The sequence below is a fragment of the Mus caroli genome, chromosome 4 (genome assembly GCF_900094665.2).
Source record: "Mus caroli chromosome 4, CAROLI_EIJ_v1.1, whole genome shotgun sequence".
In the NCBI taxonomy this organism is placed as follows: Eukaryota; Metazoa; Chordata; class Mammalia; order Rodentia; family Muridae; genus Mus; species Mus caroli.
This window is the reverse complement of record NC_034573.1, coordinates 30292835-30320481: the sequence shown is the minus strand read 5'-3', so window position 1 is coordinate 30320481 and position 27647 is coordinate 30292835. Positions and strand designations below refer to the sequence as shown.

Sequence of the window (27647 nt, the reverse complement as noted above, 5' to 3'; positions counted from 1 at the left end):
AGAGAGAGAGAGAAAATTAATGTAAAAAATACTAAAAATTCCATTTATGCCATTTTCATTATTCATTCATTTGCACGGTTCCATTTCCTTACTACAGTGAGAAACAGAGTAATTAGAAACATAGAAGTACAAAAATGGAAATGAAAAGATGACATATACCCACAATACAATTTTACTCATCTGTAAAAAAAAAAAGAAGAAAGAAGAAAGAAAGAAAGAGAGAGAGAGAGAGAGAGAGAGAGAGAGAGAGAGAGAGAGGGAGGGAGGGAGGGAGGGAGAAAGAAAGAAAGAGAGAGAGATAGAAAGAAAGAAAGAAAGAAAGAGAGAGAGAGAGAGAGAGAGAGAGAGAGAGAGAGAGAGAGGGAGGGAGGGAGGGAGGGAGGGAGGGAGGGAGAGAAGAAAGAACCCTGCAGAAAATCAGTTGATTTGAAAACTCAGAAAGACAAATAACAAAACTTCTCTCTGATATATAGTGAATTGTGTGTATGTCTATGTATAAGCAGACATAGAGAGAGGAATTATAGGTGGCAAAGGATGGGGAAGACAAAGCATACATAGGGCATGCATGACAATAAAAGGCATTATGATGAAGACTTCATATTTATTACAGCTGTTGGGTTTGCCATGTCCTCAGCCTGAAGCTTTTAGCACGAAACATAGGGTGAATATCATTTCAACACATTACTTATTAACTGGCATGTCCAGCATTTCCAGGAGAAAATTATCTCGTTCATTTTCCCAAAGACTAAAATTCAGTTCTATAAAACAATTACATATTAGAACTCTGGATGCTTCTAAGATCAATTCTAGAATCTTAAAATTCTTACTAGCACTTGAAAACCTCCTGTTCATTCTTTCACTGAAGATTTTGACAGAGCAGGTTGCTATAGATCCTGAGAATTCTTATCTTTAATAATCCTCCAGGAATTGTTGTTTGTAGCCAAAGTTGAGAGGAACTGTAGCAGATAGGAAAAAAAATCTGTATTCGGAAAGTACAAGGAATAAATGTACTTTTGTCTCATCAAAATCACAGTTGCCCTTCCTCCCCAAGCTCAAGTGTTCTCATTTCTGTAACACCATGGCTTCTTCGCAATTAGGAAAGTAATTTAAAGATTAATTAGTCTTTACAGAAATATAAGCTAGATATATCTTTCCATCTTTTGGCCATCATCCACATCACCTCTTTCTTTACCCACCATCCAGTTTTTCCCACCATCAACGCTTTCTTACAAAAGAGTTTGAGTGATGCTGAAAAAGGCTATGTTTTTTAAGTTCCATGTGTGCTACAGAAAATTTAAACATTTCTAAATCTGATAAGATATAAGAGGTCTATGAATGACAGTTTAATTCACTGATGTTTCCTTATTTTCATTGAAATATTTCTTTGGACATGAGTTAATTGCTTGAGTGTGTACATGCGTGCATCTGTGTGTGTGTGTGTGTGTGTGTGTGTGTGTGTGTGTGTGTGTGTGTGTGTGTGTGTGTGAGATGTGGAGTGTGGTGTATGTGTGAAGTGTGTACTTTGGACATGAGTTTTTACTTTCTATGTGTGTGTGTGTGGTGTGTATATGCCAGCACACATATATAAATGTTTGCATACATGTGGAAGCCAAAAGTTAACATCTAGTGTCATCTTCAGTCCCTCTCCTCCTATCGTTTGGTTTGAGTGCTCTTACTGAAGATTCACCCAGGCTGGCAGTTCTATCAACTCCAGGCTTCCCCATCTTATCTTGCTTCACTGTTACTGGGACCATAACTAGACACTCCTCATGTAGGTATAGTTACCCTTACTTGTTCAGACTTACATGCCAAGATTGCTGTCTACTTAGATGTCTCTCATGCCTTGATCCCTTCTCTTATGCACAATATAAAAAATGTAATGGCTCTTCTGAGATTAGAAATACATATATTTGCTTTTGACTCTAAAAGTTTTATATTTTCATTTTCATCACTGGAATTTCTACTTAGATGTTTCTTCTATATGCCAAGAATCTCCTGCTTTCCAGTGGCATTTATCTTCAAACATAAAATGACTCAAAATCCTTTTAGCCATTACCTACCCTGTACTGAAAGTCAGTGCAATTTGATTCTCTAGCTCATCTATTTATTTTTTAACCAGTTTAGGCTTCCTTGCTCATTTGTGTTCTCTTAACAACTTAGTCTGCTGCTTTGATCCTCTGTTGCTTACAAAGATATGATCTTATGAGGTGTTGATGTAAAGGGGATTATCAATTTCAAGATGTGAAATATCTCTGCAAATTCAAAGTAGCAATTCTTCTTTTTCCATTTAAGGTGTTAGGCTAGCTGCAGTGGTTACAATCCACATTTGGCTTCTTGGTTTAGATTTCCCTTTTAAAAAAAAAAAAAAGAGCTTTAGGTCTATTCAATGAATGCAGCAAATTTAAATTGCTTTAAATAATCTATTAAGGCATAAACCTGAAGAATCTAAAAAAGACCTAAATTCACTGTTCTTATAGACAAGACTGATCCATGACTGGTACTAACCTGTTGTCACTCACCAAGGGTGACTTTGGAAGGATATGGACAATTTCGTGATTGGCCCTGCCATACTAGAAATTCAATGAGTTAGACAGTGCAACTGGAATTGCTCATATAAAAATCTGTAATAATAAGAATTTTAATAACAATACTGTACATAATGGAACTAAAGCTATTGATTTATCATAAGAAGATTGCTAGCATAATCAGTTAATAACTCACATGGCCAGTATACTCATTGCAAGAAAAATATGATGTGACATCTACACAAGCCAGGTTACACTTGGCAATGGGAAGAAATAGTGGAGAAACAGGAATTTCTGGAAAAGGAAACGGGAACTTTGTGTAACACATTAGAATTATCAATAGTAATTTTTAATTATTAGTCACAACATGTGGACTATTTTGCCAGGCAGCTAAGATCTTCATTCCAGAGAAGTTACAGATATCCTCTCTTGTGTGGCTTAAGTGTGATTTATCATCCTAAAAATTATGTTAAATCTCAGGAAAAAAGTAATTACTAACTGTTCTTTAATCTCATAAGCAGGATTCCTTTTTGTCATCCATTTTAAATAAGTAACAAAGGTTTTATGCATTAGGATATGCAACCAGATGCTAATTTGAACATTATTAGTTCAGGGTCAGGAAAATCTATGCTTACATTATGTATTTTAATTTCATATTGTTGATGGCTCATGATTATATTAAACAATGTATTCTCAAGTATAGATTTAGATGAAATATATTATGGAATGACAACATTGAAATGAAGCATTGTTTGGGTAAACAGCGTTATTACTATCTGCCTACTTATTAGACACAAGATTAGTCAAAGAATTTGAAATGAACTCAATGGCCTTTATAACAACAAAAAGTAACCTTAACTTTTAATTACTTGGGAAATTAATCCTTTTCCATAAAAACCAACACATAGATTTTTCTGCTACTTATTCTTGTCATTCTTACTGTATATTTCCATGTCATATTTACCTTGATATTTCAATTCATATTTCTTGATTTTCAATATGCATATCAGGATGCATATTATAATTCCTATAAAGCATTCTGACAATCACATGTCTTATATTTTATATTAAATCTCATAGTAGGAAGATATAAATTTAATAATAGCCAAGGAAAGAATCTAGTCTTTTCTATTGGGAACTGTAGAAATGCTTCTCTTTCTGTCTTTTTAAATTATCAATCTACCTTCTTCTTACCAGCTTTGCTGCCTCTATTAGTGCCTCAGTTAATATCCACTTAGACCAAGCTGCTGTCAAAATTAGATAATAGGAAAAGGGAATAATCCATTGAAAAGGAAGAGAGTTCACTCGTATAGCTTGAGCTGCTATGTAGTTCTACTTGCAGTATCTGTCCACCATACATATATGTCTTATAACTATGATTTATATATGTTGAGTTAGTTAACTGTATAAAGCTGCTGGATACTAAGGTTTCTTTGGCCAAGGGCAAATTGCCAATGGCCAAAGTCTTGTCTCTGGTGATTTCTTTTCAGTAATAACTGAGATGTCAGTGGAGTTCTTGCTCAGGTCCAGACCCTTCATAGCCTTCCCTCTGCAGTAGCAGATAATGACACACTCAGCAGGGCGTCTGTAAGTTCTTTGATACTTAACTAACCTGAAAAATAGCTTCAGGCATGGCTGAACAGACCCCTCCCTCTGCGAAGCCAGGTCCTTTTGAGGATCACTGATAGTGAAAGGACAAACTTTTGGTGAAATTGGCCATTTAGAGAAAAATAGGCTGTCTTTTTCTTAGACAAATAACAGTCCTTACCTTGTGAAGATGGAGTTGATACTTTTCTCATTGTCCTTGTCCTCAGCTTTTTGAAATTAGGAAAAGGTATTGCATTGTGGAATTTCAATCTTGTGTAGACGTGATACATTTTAGTTTGTTCAATGAATATGCAAGAGTTTATATAAATTGTTTAGGACTAGTTACTGTGGCATGCATTTTATATGCTTGTTAATATTAGCATCATTAAGCTTTTATATGATGTTCTTAAAAGAGGCTCAAGGACATGAGAACTACTACAAAAGGAAGTGGAATGCAGTTCATGATTATTTTAATGTGTCACTGAAAAAATGCTAGCTTTTCAAAGCAAGACCATAATTCTTTAATCAAAGGCTGCCGGCAATGGAAGGAAATTACATTATCCCACTGCATCACTTATCTTGGATTCAAATATGAAAAATCGTCTCATGAAGAAAGACGCATCAATTCTGCATTTGATGAGAAGGACAGAATTAAAATTTCAGTCCTCAGCTTTGTCATTGACTTGTTGTCTGGAAAAGCATCTTTGTTTCCACGCATCCTACATGCAAACGAAGCATACCATACAGTCTTTGGCTACATCTCTTCATGGAGAGAAGGAGTGCTAATTACTGCAGATGCTGCTGAAGTAAAAGAAAAAATCCAATGGGGCCAGGGAGATATACTGAATTGAAGACTGGTTTGTTTTTAATCTTTAGGGAAAAGCAGACAGCATAGACCACAGTTCTGACTCTGACTTGGAAGATCAAAACATGGTCACTACACACTTTTATTCTGAGTTTTAAAATGGTTTAAAGCAGCTTACTAATTTTCCTGATGCTCAGCTTTCTTTACCTATAAAGCAGGGATGATAGCTACTTTCCAGGTCTTTATAAGGATGAACTCGGCAACATTAATGAAGTATTTAATACAATATAATTAGACAGTTCTTGATAAATAACTATGTCTTAGAGGACTTCTATATTTCTCAAAAGCTTACAATTAAAGAAATAAACATAAAAACTACAACATAGAGCTTACGCTTGATTAATTTTCCAACTAGAAGTAGCTTATTTTGCACAAATTCTCAGGAAGCTTTCACCCTTTCCTCACAGAATTAAGACACGTGCCAGAATATATTTGAAGAAAGAAAATCTCAGTGTACCTTTAAGACTTATCTCTGTCTGCAGTACCTCCATCCAACTTGCTGTCTACTATAAGAACAACCAGACTTTGGAAAATGTTCTTGTATGAAACTCAGCTTTCTCTGTTAAATAATTTTATTAAAAACTGAGTGTGGAGACGTGCACCTGTAATCCCAGCACTCCAGGCAGAGAGAGTGGGAGCCCTTATCTTTACACTTGGATTGGAAGTTAACCCATCATGGCTCCTGCTTATAGTTTGACTTGAACTGAGTTCTTGGTCCCCAACCTCTTGAGAGCAGACCTTGAAACCTCTCCACCCTTTCTTAGCCATTTCTTTAAGACAAATATATTCACAATTATGCTTTATAAATTCATGTGTGGGGATGTAAATACATCTATTTCTCACTGAATTATTTCCTCGGGAGAAACCTAATTCACACATATAACTTTTTAACATAAATGTGGATAAGTTGAGTGCTGCCTATAATATTACATAAGTACATTTATTTAACATCTTTAAGTCATAAATATTGCAAAGTTGTTGGTCTCATGTTCAGAGTCCAAAGCAGTAACATGTTGTGGCATTCTCTCTAATCTAAAACAACTGTTAGACCTATCACCTTAGCAACTGCACTCTGGTGGAAGGCTTCCTGGAACAAAGCTTGTGTAAAGTATTGCAGCTAGAGTTGGAATGAATTGGGGTTTCACATTCCAAAGGATTCCTCACATTTAAAAGAGTGTGAGGATTTCTGGAATGTGCAATCTCTGCATCATAACACAGTTCTCCTCCAATTACTTTTCTGCATGGCTCACACCTACCTAGGTCTTAGAAACCTATCTATTATCTATAATTGCAGGTTTTTTTTTCCTGTTTCATATTGTAAAAATTCTAAATTAAGCAACTCTTGTTATCTATTATTCTTTATTGATAATTCTTTATACTCTGAGAAATCGCAGGATATTTGTGGTAAACTATGTATATGAAAATTGCAACCCTAACCTTAATTTTTAAAATTTGATCTTTTATATGTTTGAGTGTTTTGTTTGCATGCATGTCTGTGCAGGACGAGTATGTCTCTGAGCTGTGTATGTGCTTGCAGTGCCCACAAAGACCAGAAGGTGTGAGGTCCTCTGGGACTAAAGTAGCAGATGGTTGTGAGCTGCCATATGGATTCTTGAAATTGAACCTTGGTTCTCTGGGAGAGCAGTCAGTGCTCTTTAACAGCTAAGCTATCTTTCCAGCCTCTACATCCAAATTTATATCGGATTATCTCTTACTTAAAAAAATGATCATTATGATTGATTTTAAAAAAACACCTTGAATTTGGTTAAGGAAAAAGGAGAAATACTGTAGTTCTGACTGTAGTGATTGTGACTAAGACCACCGGATGGCAGGAGAGGTGATAACTTATCAGATGTGAAGTACATTCCGAAGATAGCAAGCACTTGGTGGAGGGAGGCCAGTCAGTAAGGAAGAAACACAATCCAGGAAGAAGCCCATAGTTCAGATTTGGAGAAATAGGATAGATGATGATGCTATCTAATTATTGGGAGATCTTTTAGAATCTGTGGTGTTGAAAAATGTAAAATAAAAAAGGTATCTGAGAAGATATGTCAAATACGAGGAGAATAATAGCTTTAGATTGGCAATATAAATTGAAGCATCAATAAATCTCAGGTAGCATTTGAAACAGATGTTTAATGTAATATATTATTTGAAGAGATTTTTAAGAAAAATAATGACCCAAGGACCAAGCACTAACATATACCCCAATTTAAATAAAGGGAACATAAAGACCAGCAAAGGGCATCAAAGAGGAGTGGCTCAGAGGCAGACTGGGGACATGTTTCATGTAAGCACATCTGAATTCTCTGAGCCTCATACCTATGGCCACTTGTGACTCCTATGCTCAGGAGTCCATGGATTCCACTTCTGTTCAGTGACTTACCATAAATTACACTTCAACAATTCACCAGCATCCACATTTACCTGCAATGAATATTTAGCCTCAAAGGTTTAATTCAAAATACTGACTGATGTTGCTGGTTGGCATTTAAAACAGCTATTCTGAGTATTCTCCCAGAATATAAATGTCATTCTTTTGACTGACACGTCTACATGAGTATCTAATCAGATCTTAAACATATACATCCATAATTATGAATATGAAGCAGACATTGAATATAGACACTATGCAGTTAGTTTCTATTTCCTTATTACACTGCTGTAGTAGATTTCCCAAGAGCTTAAAGAACAAGTTGATAGTAATTGCATAATACATAATATATTATTAATATATGGGTACTTCCTGAATAGCTGGAAAGTACTCCAAAAATAACTCTGAGTCTTTCATATTCTTTTTTTTTTTGGTTTTTATCTTAATCTCTTCAAAGGTTACTTGTGAGTAAGACAATCTTAGCTTTCTTTAGTAATTTTGCTCACATAATCTTCCTTTTAAGAAATGTCAGCTGATTTGTGGCTTGATATTATGAGGCAGAGACTAGCTCTGCCTTTCTCTGTATTTTGTAACAATTAAGGTGCTTATTCCTGGCATATTATATATAAAGAAAATGTACGAGCTGCAACCTTCCCCACAGCTCATGTAGTCTTCCCATGAATGTGTTAATTACCATTTGATTGGCAAGAGTGTCTGATCACGATGTGATGTCTCAGTTTAGGACACAGTGGCTGCTGTATTTCCATAAGTGCCAACTGAAAGCAAACAGGTCAAGGCCAGCCTTTTTTTCCTTTGAAAGAATACTATTCTATGGGAAGCCTTAAAGTCATCTGAGACCTTAACGGCACAGCATACTCTATTTCCTGAACAGCAGACTAAACCCAGCACTTATCACATCAAAATATGTAAACCAAAAGCAGCTGCAGTTTTCTTATGTCTGCATCTAATTTTTTTAAATGATGGGCTTTGATATAAAGGAGTAAAAATGTATACAGCAGTTACTTATTCATTTAAGTTCTATCTCAAATTCTTTTGCCATTAAACCATGTAACCACAGGAAAATCAGTAGAGTGAATCATAGGTAAGAAAACTGTCTGGTGAAGTACTGGACATGGTTCTAATTCCAAAGCCATAGCTCTCAACATCTGTCTCCTTGTCTTGCAATACCTCCCTAAGCCATGCCTCAGTGGAAAGATGTAATAGTATGAGGGAGCACCGTATGAATCTATGTGAGTCCCATTTCTCGAACCCGGTAACATCTATGTCTTAGCTTTGACAACTATGTCCCGCGATTTTATCTTGCAATTGTTTTAGAATAAGTTACAACTCAATGTATATGAGTATGATGATTTATTTAAAAGCATAGATGTACTTTTTAATAATTAGTACAATAAAGTAAAATCTTGAACTAATGGAAACAGATGCCATAAAACATAAGATGGGCAAAGTTCCATTTCCATGAATTTACAAAATTGAGTCTCTAAAATATTTAGTCTTAAACCTCTGGAAGTAGTTACAGTTATATCTCTTTCCAAGTTATTTGTGAATAGGTCAAATAATTATTGTTTCTTTCTGAAGACATAAGGACAGGGCTTATAAGAGCACAACATGTTAAGGAGGAAACCTCAGCAAAGACATCGATGGGCAAGGGTGCACGGGTGGCCACTGCAACTACCCATTTGCCTGTTGTAGCAACTCTCATAGAGAGCTATAACAGACATGGAGATAGATAGATAGATAGATAGATAGATAGATAGATAGATAGATAGATAGATAGATAGATAGACAGGTAGACAGATAAATAGACAGATAAACAGACAGACAGGTAGATGGTATCCTGTCATGGTAATATATAAGCATAAATTTCAGTCTTTGATTTATGCACATTTGTCTCATAATATCTGCTAATAGGAACAGTACCTTGTTATATTGCCCCAGATTGTTGTCATCATGGCCTGAAGATAATGTTCATATCCTCTACCTTCCATACCTAAATGTGAATAATATTATATTTACAACGATATCTGTGACATGATGTCTGATGCTGTTATTGGTTTTGCCTGCTCATGTATGCAGCCTGCTCCTCTAGCTAAATTATGAGTTCCTTGAAGTAAGAACAATGTCTTAATTTTTATAAATATTTCTAACTCAAAATAAAAATAATTGTCACTGTCTATATGGTAAGTAGGTCATAAAATCTTGAATATAGATCAGGAAGAATATGAATTTAATGTTTAGTAACTGCCTCCGAACATTCCTTTCCACACAAACTTTTCAACACCTGGAGTTTCCTAGCTAACAGAGTTGGATGCTAGACTGAGCAGTGACTAACCTCTTTGATTCCAAAGTAATACAGTCATAGCTGAATAAATACAGTTGAATCAGAAAGTAACAGAAAATCTGATGAGAAGTCTTAAGCTCTATTTTAGAGGGTCCAGAGTTCATACCAGTGGTTAGAATTGAAGCCCAACTCTAAATCTAGAAAAATCCTCCAATGCACATGAGAATCAATGTCAGATCTGCCAAAATCCCTTAGAGTTTACCTAAAGATTGATAAATATATTCATGAGACCCTAAAGCATCTGGAGTAGCCTGGAAAGGTCACTCTGTGGTTCCTTGCAGTTTATGGGTGAAAGCCAACTGAAATAGATGCCCACTGCAGTGTAAGTAGTTATAGCTTAGAGAGGTATCATACCTGAGTCATACTGCCAGTCTGCTTAGAGTCACTCTTCATTCTAAAAAAAAGGGTGGGGAGATATGTCTCTCTTTTGTGCACTTCTGCTTATTTTCCAAGTCCATTAATATATATAATGGATTAATATAAAAACAAAGGAATTTGAATGGGTTAATTTTTCAAACACCCAACATACCAATACACTAACTTCCTAAAATTTTGATTAATAGAAACTTGCACATAAAAATTGGACCACTAATAAATACAACTACTTTGGGGGGGGTTGCTTTTTCATTCTTAATTTATGTGTCACATCCACTTTTAAGGAAGACAGATTTGGGAAGATTTAAAGTAATGTTACTCAATCCATTCAACTAGGTCAGTCTGTGGACTCACTAGACTTGTATGACTGTATAAGATGATCCTGTGGTGGAATACCCAGAAGTCCCTCATGGGACTCTCTGTTGGGGTGCTGAATACAGATATCATGATGGTAGCACCAATGTGGCACTCATTAACATGCCAATCATGGCCAATAAGGACTTCTGTTATCCAGGTGTGACTACTGAGTTCATAGTCAACACTGGTTGGACCCGTCACAGTAGCAGAAAGGGTGCGTCGAGCACTTAACTTTGCATCACAATATGCCAATAAAGAGTCCTCATGTGGCCTTGGTCAGGACTTCATACATATTTATACTTTAGGTCTTGCCTGAACGTAGAACCTGGACTTTGACTTAGAATTGGCCACATGGTTTTGATTCTAGGTTTACAATTTTACAACTACCATCTATGTCATGTCTCTGGCTTTCCCTTTCTTTATTCACAAAATAAAGATTAAAAATCATGCCTTCTTCACAGTGTTAAGTGTTCTTTGCACTTTTTTTTAGAATAAGAAGATGAAACCTTAGAATTTTGCTTTTGCATTCATATAGAATTACATGATTACTATCCCTTAACTCAGCCAAAGGTGTCCACCCCAAAGTCAGTGCCATACAGTAGACATGATCTGGATTTGGGAGTCCTTTATCAGTTACACTTTATCTAACAATCTTCAAATCTCCAAAATCCACAATTTAATGGCTTAAAACAACAATGTTCTGTATTTATACATAACTCTTGCATACTGGGTAGGCCTAAATAGGAGAGAATACTCAAATCTGCTTCACATGGTATTAGCAAAGGCATCTGGTCTAGGACTACTGTGCCTGGTATTCCTTCAGGCACCTCTTTATTAATACTGTAGTTGTATGTTATGCAATCGTTTTATTTTTCCAAACCTGACTGGGAACACTGCAAGCCCTCTGAGAACTGCATTCCATCACACTTGGGTACCATCTATACAGAATTTTACTAGGCAAACCAGTGAAATGGTACTGGAATTCAGGGATAGAAGCATTAACTTCCTCTTCTAGATGGACAGAATGAAAAGGAAGAATGTAGAAAGTCACACCTGAGCTTCAGTTTCATTCATTCCTTCCACTTAAGGATTCAGGGGTTTGTGAATCATTGACTTAGCCGAACTCTGCCTTCCTAATGCTGCCACCCTTTCATAGAGTTCCTCATGTTGTGGTGACTCACAACCATAAAATTATTTAGTTGCTATTTTATAACTAATTTTTCTACTGTTATGAATAATCATGTAAATATCTCTAATGTAGGGTATCTGATATGTGGCCCCTAAAGGGACTGTGACCCACAAGTGGAGAACCTCTGAGATATTTAATCTTCATTCACAGGAAAGGCTAAGTCCATGTTTACTTCCTGTTCTTTACCTTTAATTCCCTCAGGAGGAACACAATGAAGTAAAGATCTAATCATGAGCAGCCTTTCTGTGAAGGAGAGTAAGATCCTACTGCATACCTCTCAGGTTTCCAGTCTCAGTTTTCACACATTTTAAATTGATGGACACTTGTCTATGACTTCTTAGTGTATGAGCTAAGTCCTCTAAGTAGTAAAAGCCACAGGTAACTGAACACCTCCAGGTTGCCTTTAGTGGGTTTCAGTTAATAAAGAGTTTTAGTCAAATCATCTCAAATATTTTATTAACATTCGGGAACACTTCACTCAGACATGATAATGAAGGAACAGAATGAAAAATCAGGTGTGTGAGCTTTTGGGGAGGGGGGAGTTGTTTTGGTTTTTTGAGACAGGGTTTCTCTGTGTAGCCCTGGCTGTCCTGGAACTCACTCTGTAGACCAGGCTGGCCTCGAACTCAGAAATCCTCCTGCCTCTGCCTCCCAAGTGCTGGGATTAAAGGCATGCACCACCACGCCTGGCCTTATAGACTCTTAATATTTAAATCACGATGTGATAATGAAGCCTGGAGAGATATACCTGGAGCTGCAGAGGTGACACAGTACTTAGAAGTATTTACTGCTTTCTCAGAGAACCCAGATTCATTTTCCCACTCCCTTATTGGGCAGCTCACAGCTGCCTATAACTGCCAGTCAAGTAGACACAATGCCCTCTTCTGGCTTCTGGTAGTGCTTCCTACATGTTTTGCATATACATACCAGCATGCACATACACATATAAATAAATGAAGATAAATACAATTATAAAAACGAAATCAGCTGGGTTAAGATTAACTAGAATGTTTTCAATTTAATATCCTACTGGTGTGGAGTAGAGATGCAGTTCAACTGGTACTCAATTTTCACCAGAGAGAGTTTATTACAAATGATGGGAGAAGTACACTGGCAATTAAAATTGTCGGTGAAATGTAAGAAGGAGACCTCTGCAAATGGATATGAAGCTAATGGTTCCCAGCAGTTGATCTATGGGAAGCTGTCGTCCAATGAAGACTTACTTTCATTCATGCCACCATTTTGCTTCATGGATTTCATACATTCTTTTTGTTTCCTCTTGAAATTTTTTCTGCAATTTCTTATTCCCTTCTATGAAGTTCGGGCCTTGTAAATGTTAATGCTGCTGAGTCTACAGCAGATACCTTGCCTTCCCAGCAAAGGTACTCTAGGACATTGCAGCCATCAGCTAAAAATATTTGCATGGTGTGTCTCATTTGGACTGTATATAAACAAGGAGGAAACTATATGGGTCTAGTTTCAACATCTTGGTTGACATTCCTCGTAGCTTCTATTTCCAGAATGCCCTAAAATATACCATAATTTAGTGTGATCAAACAGTTTTTATATGTGTTACAAGACAGCAGCTCTGTTTACAATATTCTCTGTAATGGCTGCATTTATAAACATATATTGCTGAGATGAACCTATGTCTCACATCAATAGTGATCTTTAATTATGGGAGAAAACACATGTCCCTCATTCCAGTTTAATCGAATAGAATGGACTATTTTTGAAAGGTTTTCAAATTCATAGCCATGGCTTTTTTTGGGTATTGAGATGCTTAAATAATTGAGTTGCTTGAGTATACACATACTCTTTTTCCTCTCCAGTGCTCCTACTCTATCCAGGGTTATAGGTGAAGAATATATATGTACTTGACTTGTATTATGTGGCTCCAAATTGTATATGTTCTATACTTTCCACTGACACTGATATTTGAAATGATGTTTTCAGCATTCAGTTTTATGTTCGCTTCTCTTAGCATGGGAAATACCATGTTTTATGGTACACATCATTATTATTAAAACAATCTTTTCTTGTAGTGTTACTAGAAATATCTTTATTTGCTCACTATCGAGGCTTGAGTTAATTGAAGAAATATCTTTATTTGCTCACTATCGAGGCTTGAGTTCATTGAAATATTACAGTGTTTACCAGAGAAAAATTATGGACCCCTCTTTTTCCCATTTTTTTTGTGTTTGTTACACATCTTGCTGAAGTGATGCCCCAGAACATTGCTGAGCAATGCTAACAGCTGCACTAGTTGTGATCCCATTTCTCAGGCAGCCAATAGACTACAACCAAAGATGCTGCTACCAAACTCACTGCAAAGAAGTAAATTTGATCTTTGTTTACTCAGGTAAATGAAAATCATCAAATCTGCAACCTGGGGATGGTTCAATGGATAAGAAAGCTTGCAGTGGGAACAAGAGGACCTGGATTCACATTGCCAGCACCCACTATACCACTCCCACTATTCCTTCTACACAGTTCTTTTAAGAGACAAGCAACACACAGGTAATAGTATATGGATTCAGTAGATCATATTCAGGAATATATATGTTTGTATACATGCATACATGCAATTATCATGAGTGGAAAGCGTAGGTAACAGATTTGAAGGAGAGCAGAAGGGGTATGTAGGAAGGTTTTGGGGGAGGCAAGGAAATTGATAAGTGTTGTAATTATATTTTAATTTCAAACACTAAAATGACAATGACCATGAAAAGTCAGGCAGGGTCAGTTACCTTGGCCTTGGAGACACCTGGTTCTTTGCCAGCCAGTCAGCCTAGACAAAACAAGAGAGAGAGAGAGACCCTCAAAAAATGTGGTGGAGAATGCTAGAAAATACCCATAGAAGCCCCTGACCTCTTCAGTTCATGCCCCAATATGTGAGACCTACCACATACACATCTGCATGCATCACAGAGTTAAAGAATAGCTAAATTAAATAGGTAAAAATAACTTTAAAAAGAAGCAAACAAGATAAAGTTGTCCCTACTGGCTCTCTCCCTTGCCTCTATTTCCTTGTTTCTTCTTTTTCTGTGCTATGAGATAGAGCCTCACTCTGTAACCAGGCATGCCTAGAGCCCCATATGCAACACATGCAAACCTTGAGCTGTCAGCAAGCTTTGCCTTCTATCTCCTGCATGCTTAGATTACTTGCCTTTTGACAGAACTGTATAGATATTACAATCTATGCTATTATCAGTATAATATGTGTAGAAAATCCACCTTCCCTTTTTTTTCTTGTGCAATAGCCAACTTTAAAGTGTCCTACAGTTTGAATTCTGAGGGTTAAGGAAGGTCACACAAGCAAAGTTCATATAAATTGAAACTGTACATAAACTCAAAGACAAGCCTTGTCTGGAAATAAGCAAAGTCATATGATCAAAACTCATATGACTTCAAATTATGTATGAACTCAGGGAAAGGCTTGGAAACATTTCTGAATTACAGAAGTAAGGCAATGGTTTATCTGAACTAAACCTGTCCTTTTTACTATACCCAAGAGGGGTAAGAAAGTACATTCTAAGACCAAGTCCATGCTTAGAAGAAACAGAGGTCATACGACTCTGTGTTGTTTCCTTGGAGTTTTCTCACAAGCTCTCAGAATTCCCCTCACACAGTTCCATTCTTGGACCATGTTCTGATATACTAAAGACAATTAATTGTAGACACGATACTGGTTGATGTAGAAGGTTAATCCATGTGTAAGCTTTCAGTAGTAAAGGAGAATCTCTCTTTAAGGAAACAGTTTTCTCGAGTGTTAGAGACAATATTTCTTAGCAAATTACCCATTTCTTTCCATCTAAGGAGCAATTTATTTCATCAATTTTTACATTAATTTAAAAATAAGATACAATAAATCTCTTTTTTTATTGGATATTTTATTTATTTACATTTCGAATGTTATCTCCTTTCCCTGTTTTCCCTCTGGAAAAATCCTATCCCCTCCCCCCTTCTCCTGCTTCTATCACGGTGGTCACCCACCCACCCACCCACTCCCACCTAACCGCCCTGGCATTCCCCTACACTGGGGCATCAAGCCTTCACAGGACCAAGGACCCCTGCTCCCATTGATGCCAGATAAGACCATATTTCTTTTATATATATATATATATATATATATATATATATAATAACTAAAACGCACTCACACTTGGCAACTCTATAAATTTTTCCATTCTTATGAAAGTAAAAAAGCATTAAGTATTACATTTGTAAGATTTTTATTTTAATGACATCGAGGTTGAGTATATAATTCAGTCATCTTGAAATCTTCACACTGATTCCCACAGATTTTAATTCTAGGGGATAAGGGGGAGAAACTGGGTTTTGAGGCATCTGGATTTCCTTTATTTGGTAATCTTTAGAAGAGATTTTATTTTTTCCTCAAGTAAAACAATTTCTCGAAGATATATTTCAGAAGTGATAGGGTATTTCTCGGTGGAGCATTCTTATACAGACACATTTTACACTTTTTTTTCTGTCCTATTGTCCTGTGGCTGGCTGCTGGAAGACTCAGCTGATTCCATTTAGATTGCCTATCTACTGGCTGCAGTAGCTCCAGGTACAAAAAGGACTAGGTCCTTTTGTTCCTCAGAAGGTACCATGGGAATGCAACCAAACTCAACAAAGATTAAGAATGCAGAAAGGAGCAAAGAGAATCAAAGATAACATATTTAAATTTTAAAGAGGCTAAACCATTTGTAAGAGTATGGAGAGGGACCATTTCAGGGTCAGCCTCTATTGTGTGGCGGAAGGAAAACTGCAGCTATTCACCAGCATCCAAAATTTACTTTAAGTTTGGGTATAGGTGAGTCAACTTTGGAGAGTCTGTTTGCTGCTAGAGGGGGGAAATGCCTCTGCAGTGTGAGGCATTACACACATTCTTCTCCAAGGCACTTTCCCCTGTATTTCATCCTCATTTCTCCTATTTCTTCCTAGTATGTTTTATAGGATTTTTGCTACAGATTTATAGACTACAATTGATTTTTCCTTCAAAACCCCAAAGTCATCCATAACATTTAAAATATAAATTTGTAGGTAAACATACCCTCCCTCCCTCCAAAAAATCACAAATCAAAGCAGACAAATTCTAAATAAATCAATATGAAATCTGTATATATATTTTTTAACATGATGATGTGAGGTTTTGTTTCTTCCTGTCTCTTCTGTTCCGGGGACTGTAGGACTGTGGTGAGCCACTAAATAATACCACACAAAGCACACAAATACCAGGTCTGGGCAAGAGCCACCTTGTAAATTGAAACTGTAAGCTTTCTCCCAAAACTGGTTTGAGCTGTCAAAAGGATAATTATGTGTTAGTTCCATGGGAATTGAAGAGGGACCTGCATTCATTATTTTTTTCTATTTTAAGTATAAAAATTTTTGTGAATGATAATCACCATCTTGTTACATCAACTAAAAATCAAATTGCTATTTGTATTGCATTTAATCCAAGAGTATAAGAGGAGGGAGGGGAAAATTGCAATCTTCCAATTTTGAGCTCCAAAGCAGAATCTTTTAACACATGGAATCTTTCCAACAAATTCAGTCGCATGAAGTTTCTTCTGTCCCTCTGCAGCCTGTTTTCCTTGGCATTCAGCCACTAGAAATTAAGACCCTGTTTCCTTGGCAACGATAACTGTGCACACATCCTCACAAGCGCTCCCTCATTCAGATTGTTAGCTATACAAATAAAGTTTCACAAAGAGATTGCTTCAGAATAAAAGAATAAAAGAAAGACTGTTCCCATCTATTGTGACAGGCCTTAAGGTATTATTCACAGTACCTCCAATTGGACAATGTGTTTTTGTGATGAACTGAATTACCTTAGATTGGTTTTCCACATTTCTTTGTGCTTGGGATAGCAGAATAAGCTTTTATACTCTATTTAATTCCCTCCTCAGTTCCATTAGCATCAATCCTATTTCTCGTTAGTTTGTTTTAAGGGAAATGTACTTGTTAAGTTGCCATATTACCTTTTAGGTTACCATTTCTGACTGGAATTTTAAGTATATCTCATCACTTTAAAGAGTGAATTGCAGTTTTTGTTGGTTCCACTTTTTCCCCCATGATGTGTACCTAAGGAAAAAATATGGTATAATGTAAATTAATTAATTGTGGTTGAATTATTTTGAATTTGAGGAGAGAGCTTCAGTGAGCTTGCACCCAGGATAGATTGTTTGTTAGATTGCTTTACTCAACACCCATATTTTTGTGGTGAAGATAACTGGGGTGGTTGATTTTCTACTTATTAGAGAAAGGTTGATAACCATATCTCAGCTTGATAAATAATGAAGATTGTTATAATTTTAAACACAGAACGGCCAGACAGCTAAGCTGATGTTCTAGACTTAAGATCTCAGCGTTATCGCATTTAAACTATTGTTTTCTGAATCCATCCTCATCAGATTTGGAATTATCTTATATCCAGGCCTTCCAATGTGGGGTTGATGGTTGCTATCCTGGGTGCTGAAAAACAGTCTTCTCCCGATGGATACTTTTTAAAATTCACACTTTGCCAGAATCAACTCAGTCTTCAGTTATCAGAGACTCAAGAACAAGTGAGCCTCTTCTTAAAATGGTGGGAATAATTTTCTATTTTATAGTTCATTTATTGTATAGTTAGGTTATAACCCTACCCTGCTGAAAGCACACTCGGTGTGTTGACAGAATCTTCCTGATGCATATTGGCATATTTCCGAAAGCTTAGTATGAATAACACTGATGATACTATGATTTTATTTTTTATTTATTTATTTATTATTTATTATACTTATTCATTATAATATAATAATTACTATGATATTGTATTTAAGGCTGAATGTACAAACACATGTTTATTTCTACTTCAATTAGAACCTGTGTCTGCTTTTATCTTTTAAAAAAATAATCAGTAAGCTGTGGTTGATTCCAAACTCTCAGTCAGCTAATGTCCACTCCAAACCGACACTTTCATGTATAATAGTCTTCTGACAATTACAAAACTTCATATATGTTTTAATTCTGCCCAGGTTCTTAATGCTTACCAACATACGCATAAATTCATTATAAAGAGTGCATTTATGAATTCATTTTTATGTTTGAAAAATGCTTGACGTTTGAAAAAAAGAGAAATGTGTTGATATAGTAGATTATACATTGTGTGGCTTCAGAGTAGGCTCAGATCAGTCATCTGACATGCTACTAATTTAGAACAAAAGGGCAAATTTTATTCTCCATCCAAACATCCACACTCAGTAATCAGCCTGGACTATTTTAAGCTTTATTACCCTGTGTCTTTACTCTTGATGTTTTAATTTTAACTCTGCTGTTATTGATCTACTATATCCTCTACAGTATGATTCAAATATCACATCCATATACCATGACTCCTTCAGAAGGAGTATATCTTTCCTCCCTATAGAACTTCAAATTTTTTGTATATCTCTATTATGACACTGCCATCGTCTATTTTTAATGAGGGGAGAATATATTTTGCAGCAATTAACTGGATGAACTTTGTGTTAAGTTGGCCATATTATAATAATCATTCATCCTCCCCTTCCCTAACACATTTTAAGCTCCTTTGGGGGAAAGAATAGACATATTTGCTGAATTAATAGATGATCAGAAGAACAATTATTCTGAGCTAGCAAAATCCATTCTGCTTATTTTCTTCCTAAAATATGAAACAGCTGGTCAGAGTTAAAGGTTCCCTAGAGCAATTATTTTCTGTGTAATTCATTTAAAGTCATATAAGAAGTGATGATGTCAGTCTATTTTATTTCCACTCTTTGGAAATAAATGCCTGACATGTGGCTCATTAGGAAAGACATTGCTCTACAGACTTGAAGACATGAGTTGCATCCTCGGAACCACTAGAAAAGTAGAGAGAATTGATTCTATAGAGTTGTCCTCTAACCTCCGTAAAGCCACCATGGAGTACGAATTTCCAACATGTACTCACTATACACTAGTGATGTTGGTGGTGGTGGTTGTGCTGGTTTTTATGGTGGAGAGGATATTTAACCATTTCTTAGGCTCTTTTTGAGGCTGATACCCACATATTAGCTTCTAAACTTTGGCATACTTTTTTGAGGCTAGAAAGCCTCATGTGTAAACTAGTGAAGAATATTGATGGTAGGGGAACTAATATATTAAATAATATATAAATAACAAAGTACTCAATTTGGATGCTGATAGGAAAAAACAAGGGTTTATTAGTTTTCATCCTTTGAGGCCCTTGCTGCCAGGAATAAATACTCTCAGTTATTATTCTGTATTATAATTATCTTGTCTACATATAACCAGCCTAGCAGGCAAAATAGTAAGAAGCCTGGGCCTCAGATTTTTAAACTTTTGCACAGGAGTCTAGTTCTTCTATTTTCTTCCATCTTTTTACTGAATTTAATGTCAATGTTAGGCATGATTAAGTGAGATGAAGGTGCCAGGGTGTAAGCATAAAAGATCAAGAACCAGTATGAAAAGAAAGAAATTTTGACCTGTGCTTCACTCTGTACATGGAATTGTACCAAAAGATTAAATTGATGTATCAAATATGGCATGCTGTTTAATAGTTGTAGCACTACTCACTGCCAAAGAATCTTTGAAGTAATTTTCTCTTTAAGAGCAGCAGATCACACTGCCTTCTCTTAAGGCTTTTTATAAGGGAAATGACCTAATTATGACCTTTAAAGAAACCTCATAGTCTGCCTTCCCTTTCAAAGATGGCACTTGGGTTTGAGTCACTAGGTACTGGGGGAGAGCATTCAGAAGCAAGCCCAAAGGGAAGACTAATCTGGGGGAAGCTCTCAAGCCTGTCTATACCCATTTGAGCGAAGTTCTGGCAGTGTCACTGGCTCTTTGTTTCCATCTGAGCATCAGCAAGCTCACAAGGCTCTTATTCTTGTATCTGTGTTCACTTCAAAACAACTCTTACAGACTATAGTTTAGACCCTGCCACTCTTTGTCCTGAAACATGAAGTGAAGGCCTGAACAGGCCTGAAGACATGAGTTCAATCCTCAGAACCCCTGGAAATGTAGAGAGAATTGATTCTACATAGTTGTCCTCTAACCTCCATAAAGCCACCATGGAATGTGAATTTCCAACTCATACTCACCATACACTAGTGATGCTGGTGGTGATGCTGGTGTTGTTGTTGATGGTGGTGGTGGTTTTATAATGCAAAGCAGATTTAACCCTTTCTTAGGCTCTTTTTGAGGCTGATACCCATATATTAGTTCCTATACTTTGGCCTTTTTCTCAGAAGGGATAAATGTAGGAGAGATTACAGTATCTTTAATGATTTACCATTTACCCCCAAAAGAAGACAAGTATATATGGTGTTTGATGTATCAAGAAGAAAAATGCACAGCATCCTTAGATATGAAGCATGAATGAGGGCCAGGAAACTGGCTGACAGTACATAGCAATTGAAACTATATTGGGGAATTAGCACTGGTCTCTTTGCTTTATTCACTGTGTGGCTTGGGAGAGGATCACCATAGTACACTTTCCTCAAAAACCCTAAGAAACATTCTTTTCTATAGATACTGGAGTAAAAGTGACATGTATGGGAAGTAAAGGAATGGAAATTACTGAAACAAATATGTGAGGTGTGGTAGATACTCCAAAACATGAGAAGAAAAAGCAGTCATAGGTTCGAGGTGAACAAACCTTAACGAGTTATGAACCCAAGTCCCAGATCAGCAATAAAGCCTTAAGTCACAAAATGGTTGCACTTAAGGAGATCAATAGCATGGAGATTTTTAAAGGGCAATGTGATGTATATATTAACCTTTGTGACTAACACTGAGGACAACTTCAACCAAAACAAACATGATTTTCATACTCATACGTCTAAGTATTAGGTGGGGAACCTCAACCATTTAAATATGCAGAAGGCCTGATTGCTTAAGGGTGTGGTACTAACTATACATATAAGGGAAGGGTTGGAAAATCAAAGAAAATGAATAAGAGAGAAATGAGATTTAAAGAATCATAATTGGCTAGGTAGAAGAATTAGAAATGGAGAAAAATGTATGGACCATTCTAAATAATACTAATAATTAATAAAAACACAGACTATTCAAACACTGTGAGTTCTTTACACCGGCAGTGAGTAGATGCAGAAGCAGGAGGTAGGATTAAGTTGCAGAAAGAAAAACATTTTGTATAAACAATAAACTTCCAAATGTTCTGTTCTGTTTTATCACTGTCATTATTAACCTCCAGAATCCAGTTAGTGCTTTGTTTCTTTGTTTGAATGTTTGGGGTTATTTTTGTTTGTTTGTTTTGTTTTTTGTTTTTCATGACAGGGTTTCTCTGTGTAGCCCTGGCTGTCCTGGAACTCACTCTGTTGACCAGGCTGGCCTTGAACTCAGAAATCTGCCTGTCTCTGCCTCCCAAGTGCTGGGACTAAAGGCGTGAGCACCACTGCCTGGCACAGTTAGTGCTTTCTATATACACATTGGCTGTCATTTGGAGGAAAGCAACCTACCAGCAGTGATAAACCCAAATGACAATGACTCCCCCTTCCTCAGCTGCTCACTTGCACCAATAGCTACTATGAACTCAGTGGAGCCTTGAGAGACCATCCCAAATCTGTGCTGGGATGTTGACTAGCTATGCATGTGTTGTGCAGGAACCACCAATGCAGTACCTTGTCACAGCCCTGTGATGGAGGCATCACATGTTTTTCTTCATACGCTCTGGGTTTTAAATAGTTCCTGCTCACTCTTCCTTGACGTTCTCTGAATCTTCAGTGAAAGGAAGTTGATATACTTTATCCTTCTACAGCTGAGCACTCACAATAACCTTGTGCCTGCGATTTGGTCAGTTAGAAAGCTGCATTACCACTACACCCAACAGGAAAGACATGCTTTCCCGACCAAAGTTCAGAACAGCATAGCTCTATGGGTATAAAGAGATACTTTAAAAACAGTTTGAGAAAAAATGGCTATTTAGTCAAACATTACTAACAGTTTCACTTGTAGGGTCTCTGATCCCCACAGTTATGGGCTTTGGCCAGGTTTACAATACCAAGCATTAAGCTGATCTGTGAATCAGGCCTCAAATCCAATCAGAAAGCAGCTAATTACCATGATAACTATCAGACTGCCATTGTACCAATGAGCATATAATTCATTTCCTTCTCTCTGATTTCATTATTATAATGTTTCTTCTCAGACTAAAGAGTAGCCCTCTGCTGAGCACTTCTTTCCTTGTTGTGATGTTTTCAGTGCCTAGAACAGATCCTAGAACAAACAGGACACCAAGGGCTATGTGCTGAGAGAGGTGAGCAGCAATTTTCTTCTCATATATTTTGAGAGGTTCCCTGGGGAGCACATCTTCTGAGCACTTCCAAATAGAGAGACTTCTCATCAAGGCTGGGAAAACTACCCCCTGGTGTTTTGGAACAGTTCCGGAGAGGAGTAAAAGCGGAGGAGTATTTTTGTCCTCAGCTGTTCATGCATATTCTTACTTTCTCTCTAGATATCTATTACTGCATACCCAGAGAATAAAGTGTTTCAGTCTGACTCCTAACACTAATTGCAATCAGGTTGCAGTGATGACAGATGCTGGGCCCCTGTGCTCTTGGAGGATGTGCATGTGGTGAGCTTATCAATGCCTAAATGGAGATGTTTTCAATTGCTAGTGAGCTCAGCAGTTAACAGGCTCTTATTCATACATGCATCTCTATGCATGTGTGTGTCTGGGGGTAGGTATACCTCTTATTTGTCATCATGTACATCTTCAATCATTTCCACATTCAAGAAAGTTAAAGTAGCAATTTCCTACTTTTGTTAGTCATTTTTTTCATCACTGTGATAAAATATCCAAGTTAAGTAAACGTAAGGAAAATGTCTTTTGCTGTGTTCTTCCCGAGAAAAGAACACTTCTCCTGCTTCCAGCTTTCCTTGGTTTCCTGTAGGTTTTTTTTTTTTTTTTTTTTTTTTTTTTTTTTTTTTTTTTTTTTTTTTTTTTTTTTTTTTCGCAAGGTTGAAGCTCCAGGGGCTTCTTTGACCCAGTTTGGTATGTCCATTGGTTTCATCCTTGTTCAGCTCACATATTGTGGGGATCATACTGGTGAGACTATACTGGTGTAGCTTCCAGTATTACTAGGACACATAATCTCAAAGGAAGCGCCGTGATCCTCTGGCTCTTAACATGTCTGCCCCCTATTCTTCAATGTTTTCTGACCCTTAGGTACAGGAATGTTTGACAGATATATCTACTGGTACTGGACTCCAAAAATCTATATTTTTTGATTGGTTGTGGTTTTATGTAGTAGGAAACATTCATTCCCTAAAAAAATACATATAACAATAACATCATACAGACTGAGTGGGGGCATATATGTATATACATGCACATATATGCATACAGTAACAGTAATGATAAAAGAGGCTGTGAGTTTGAAGAAAAGTAGGAATGAATTTATTAGAGGGTTTGGAGGGAAGAAAGAGAAAGAAAATTCAGTAATTATATTATGATCTCAAAAATTAGTAATAAAAACATTAATTTTGACATACAATTTGAAAGGTTTCTTCCAAAGCTCTTGGTCCTATTGCTGTGGCTCTCCGGCAAGGCAGAATATGATTGTTAGAAAGAGTAACACACTGCCAGTTAGAAAGGTGAGGAGAGAAAGAGAGGGGGAAGGAGAGAGGGAAGGAGAAAGGTAAAGAGTAGCAAATGGAGAAGAAAGGGTGACCAAAAAGGGGAAGAAGAGTCTCAGGACAAAAGACACATTTCACAGATATCCTTCCAGTGATGCCCTCCCTAAAAGCTCATTCAGCTATGAACACACTACTAGATAAATCCACTGATAAAGTTCAACACCATATGATCCAATCTCCTCTTGATAGTGCCATCAACTGAGAAGCAGACTTTCAATACATGGATATTTTAGGTGATCCTTCAGAGCCAAATCATGACACCACATAGTAATACCTTTCTCATTTTAAATCTGTTTGCAAATATCAATTAGGGTTTTTTTTTAATAGTATAACAAGAAAGTCCATAGTTTAGATTGAAACAGGCATTGTTTACTAGTCGGCAATCTCCATTTGCCTCGCTTAATGGTTCTTCTGCTGAGCTTCACTGAGCTCACTCATATATCTGAGATCAGAATTTGGCAACTCTGCTCCTCGATCTGGCTGGCTGTTACAGTAGGATCAATGCAAGTAGCATTGTTGCATCACCCAAAAAGCAATCTGGGTTTGTTCGCAGGGCATCTCAGAGTCTACAGAGTATAAATAGAAATGGAGCTACAAAGTGAAGACGGCTGCCCAGATCAGGAACTCACACAGACTAACCTAAATTCTATTGTCTAGAAGAAACCACAGCCAACCCAACTAAAGAAATAGAGAAGTAGATACACACACACACACACACACACACACACACACACACACACACACTCCTATCCTTACACACCTGTCTCCATTTTGTTTTTTTAAATAGAGACTTGTCATGTATCCAAAGCTACCAATCCTCCAATCCTTGATTCTTCCTCCCAGAAGTTCTGAGATTACAGTTGTATCCAGTTAAACTGTCTGGGTACTACCAATAGGTGAGATGAAGTACAAAGAATTGTGACCATTTTTCTATAGTCCAGTGCAGTACATGTAAATTACAAAAACATCTTTCTTTGCTAAGTTTTAAAAATATTCTTTCAATATTCCACTGAAATTTAAAGAATAGGTTTCACCTATATGGTCATACATACCTTCAAATTTCTTCAGTATAACAAAAATATATACTAGTAACATTTCTTGATATCGGGGCTAATATAAATTTCAAAAATGATAATTATCTATATTTTAGGTGTTTAGCATTAGGTAGCAATCATATGTTAATTCAGGGAAACTGAAGAAACTTGTAAAGCCAAACCTGATTAGACTGTGGGTCCTCTAGAATCTGCAGAACAGCTTGTATGCTGAAACTAGTTCCCGAACAGCACTCTGAAATATGCCAGTTCTACAACAATTTCCTCTGCCAAACCCACCTCCATGGTTAAGTGTTAACTAGTTTCCCCACTTTATAGAAATATGTCTGTGTTGTTTTCAAAGTACCCTTTACAACTCAAGCCATGGTCTGTATGTGCCTGTCAGTTCTGAACTAAACTTATTTTATGGTATTCAGTAACACACACACACACACACACACACACACACACACACACACACAGAGAGAGAGAGAGAGAGAGAGAGAGAGAGAGAGAGAGAGAGAGAGAGACAACATTCCCGTTGCCTTCCCAGACACAGTCTCTCAAAGTAATCCTAACTATGAAACTAATTAAACATATATAGCATATTTAAAATAAAATTGCTGATCTGCTTGCCCTCCCTTCCTGTCTGTAACATCTTGCAATGGTTCTTTTGCTTCAGGCAAGTTTCAATTTTAGGAAATACAGACTTTGTAAATGAATTCTTTTACCTAATTCCTGGCAGCAAGGGATTCCCTCCCCTATCTTGTGTGTGTGTGTGGGGGGGGGGTTTCAATCAGAATTAATACTTTAATTTAAAAATATTATTATATTTTGACAACAACCATCTAAGCCACCACTTCCCTCTTGGCTGTTCTGATCTACCATTCAAGCATATGTATTCTTTAAAGTTGAAAGCTGTTTTTTCTCTAAGCCCTACCAGAAAATATTTTATAGAAAAAAATGTGTATCTTCCCATGCTTTTCCTAAGCTGATTCTAATTGACTGGTCCAGTCCAGGGACAGAGCTGTTGCCAGCATGTCCTCTGTGGCAAACCACGGAAGCTTTCAAAACCTCAGTGGGAGGAATTAAGGTGAGCTGGAGGAAAAGCTGATGGAAAATTGGAAAGCAGGAGTTTCTTTTTGTCCTACAAGTCTACAGTGGCATACTCACTCCAGTTTGTATTCCTGTGCACACACCCAAATGTCAAAATAAATTATTCCAGGGAAAACAAGCTGGTTATCAAGGTTGACTGTGTTTGACTTTCTGACTTTTCAAAAACTTTCCCTTCGAAAGCTAAATTTATTATGAGTTCAATTCTGATGGCAGAGTAATGTAGCCTGCACTTGACTTCTCGCAGTGAGTGCTGATAAGGTACCCTTACTGAGAGATTCAGCCTATACTGGAAAAAAACCTAAAGACAATCAGGTTTTGGAAGAGTTTAGCTTTTTTAGATACCAATATCCCCTTGTCAGTGGGCATTCTTGTATCCACTACCCAGGAGATTTAATTGAAAAGCTTAAAACACATAGAATCAGTGGGGGAAATCCCCAGGAATTTAAGAATGATGAAAAAGTTTAATCTTTGTCAATGAAAAGTTGTTCTAATTTACTTTTCACACTGTGAGGTATTACGCTGTGCAGCATTTACAAAAAAAAAAAAAAAAAAAGAAAGCAATTAGAAGCCATTTTTCCCCTTTAGCAATAGCCTTGGAGTGACCTCTTTCAAATCATGTATACAGTTTATTTTGAAGTATGCATCTTACTTTAATTTTGTAGATTAATATTTGCTAGAAATATATAGCTTTTAGCAATTTCAGAACTAATTAATCAAAAGCCAAAAAAGCATAACTCCAAATTCTTTTCCAGAGTGAGCATTCAATCAATAATAGAGACATATAACTGTTGAGAGAAATAGCCTGGAGGAATAAAGATGTCAATGTGGGTGTTGAATTGGAGTGAGCATCAGGACATGGCCAGCAGTAGCTTCTTTGTATTGCCTTCCCTCCTTATTTCATGGCCTTAGGTCTGCAATGAGTCTCATAACTTTGTTTTATTCCCCCTTTAAAGAAATTCTTGTGCTGGGCAGTGGTGGCACATGCCTTTAATCCCAGCACTTGGGAGGCAGAGGCAGGCGGAATTTTGAGTTCTAGGCCAGCCTGGTCTACAAAGTGAGTTCCTGGACAGCTAGGGCTACACAGAGAGACCCTGTCTGGATAAACAACAACGAAGAAGAAGAAGAAGAAGAAGAAGAAGAAGAAGAAGAAGAAGAAGAAGAAGAAGAAGAAGAAGAAGAAGAAGAAGAAGAAGA

The 27647-nt window shown here is 36.9% G+C and overlaps 1 protein-coding gene across 16 annotated transcripts in view; it reads left to right on the top strand.

Annotated features, from left to right (window-relative positions):
• The window catches only part of Lingo2 (leucine rich repeat and Ig domain containing 2), a 1160577-nt gene that overhangs the window by 989092 nt on the left and 143838 nt on the right, over positions 1 to 27647 (top strand). For all 16 annotated transcript variants that reach the window (XM_029476375.1, XM_029476378.1, XM_029476377.1 and 13 more), the window contains one exon: positions 13997 to 14154. The gene's annotated coding sequence lies outside the window, so the exon portion shown is untranslated. The remainder of the gene's footprint in view (positions 1 to 13996; positions 14155 to 27647) is intronic.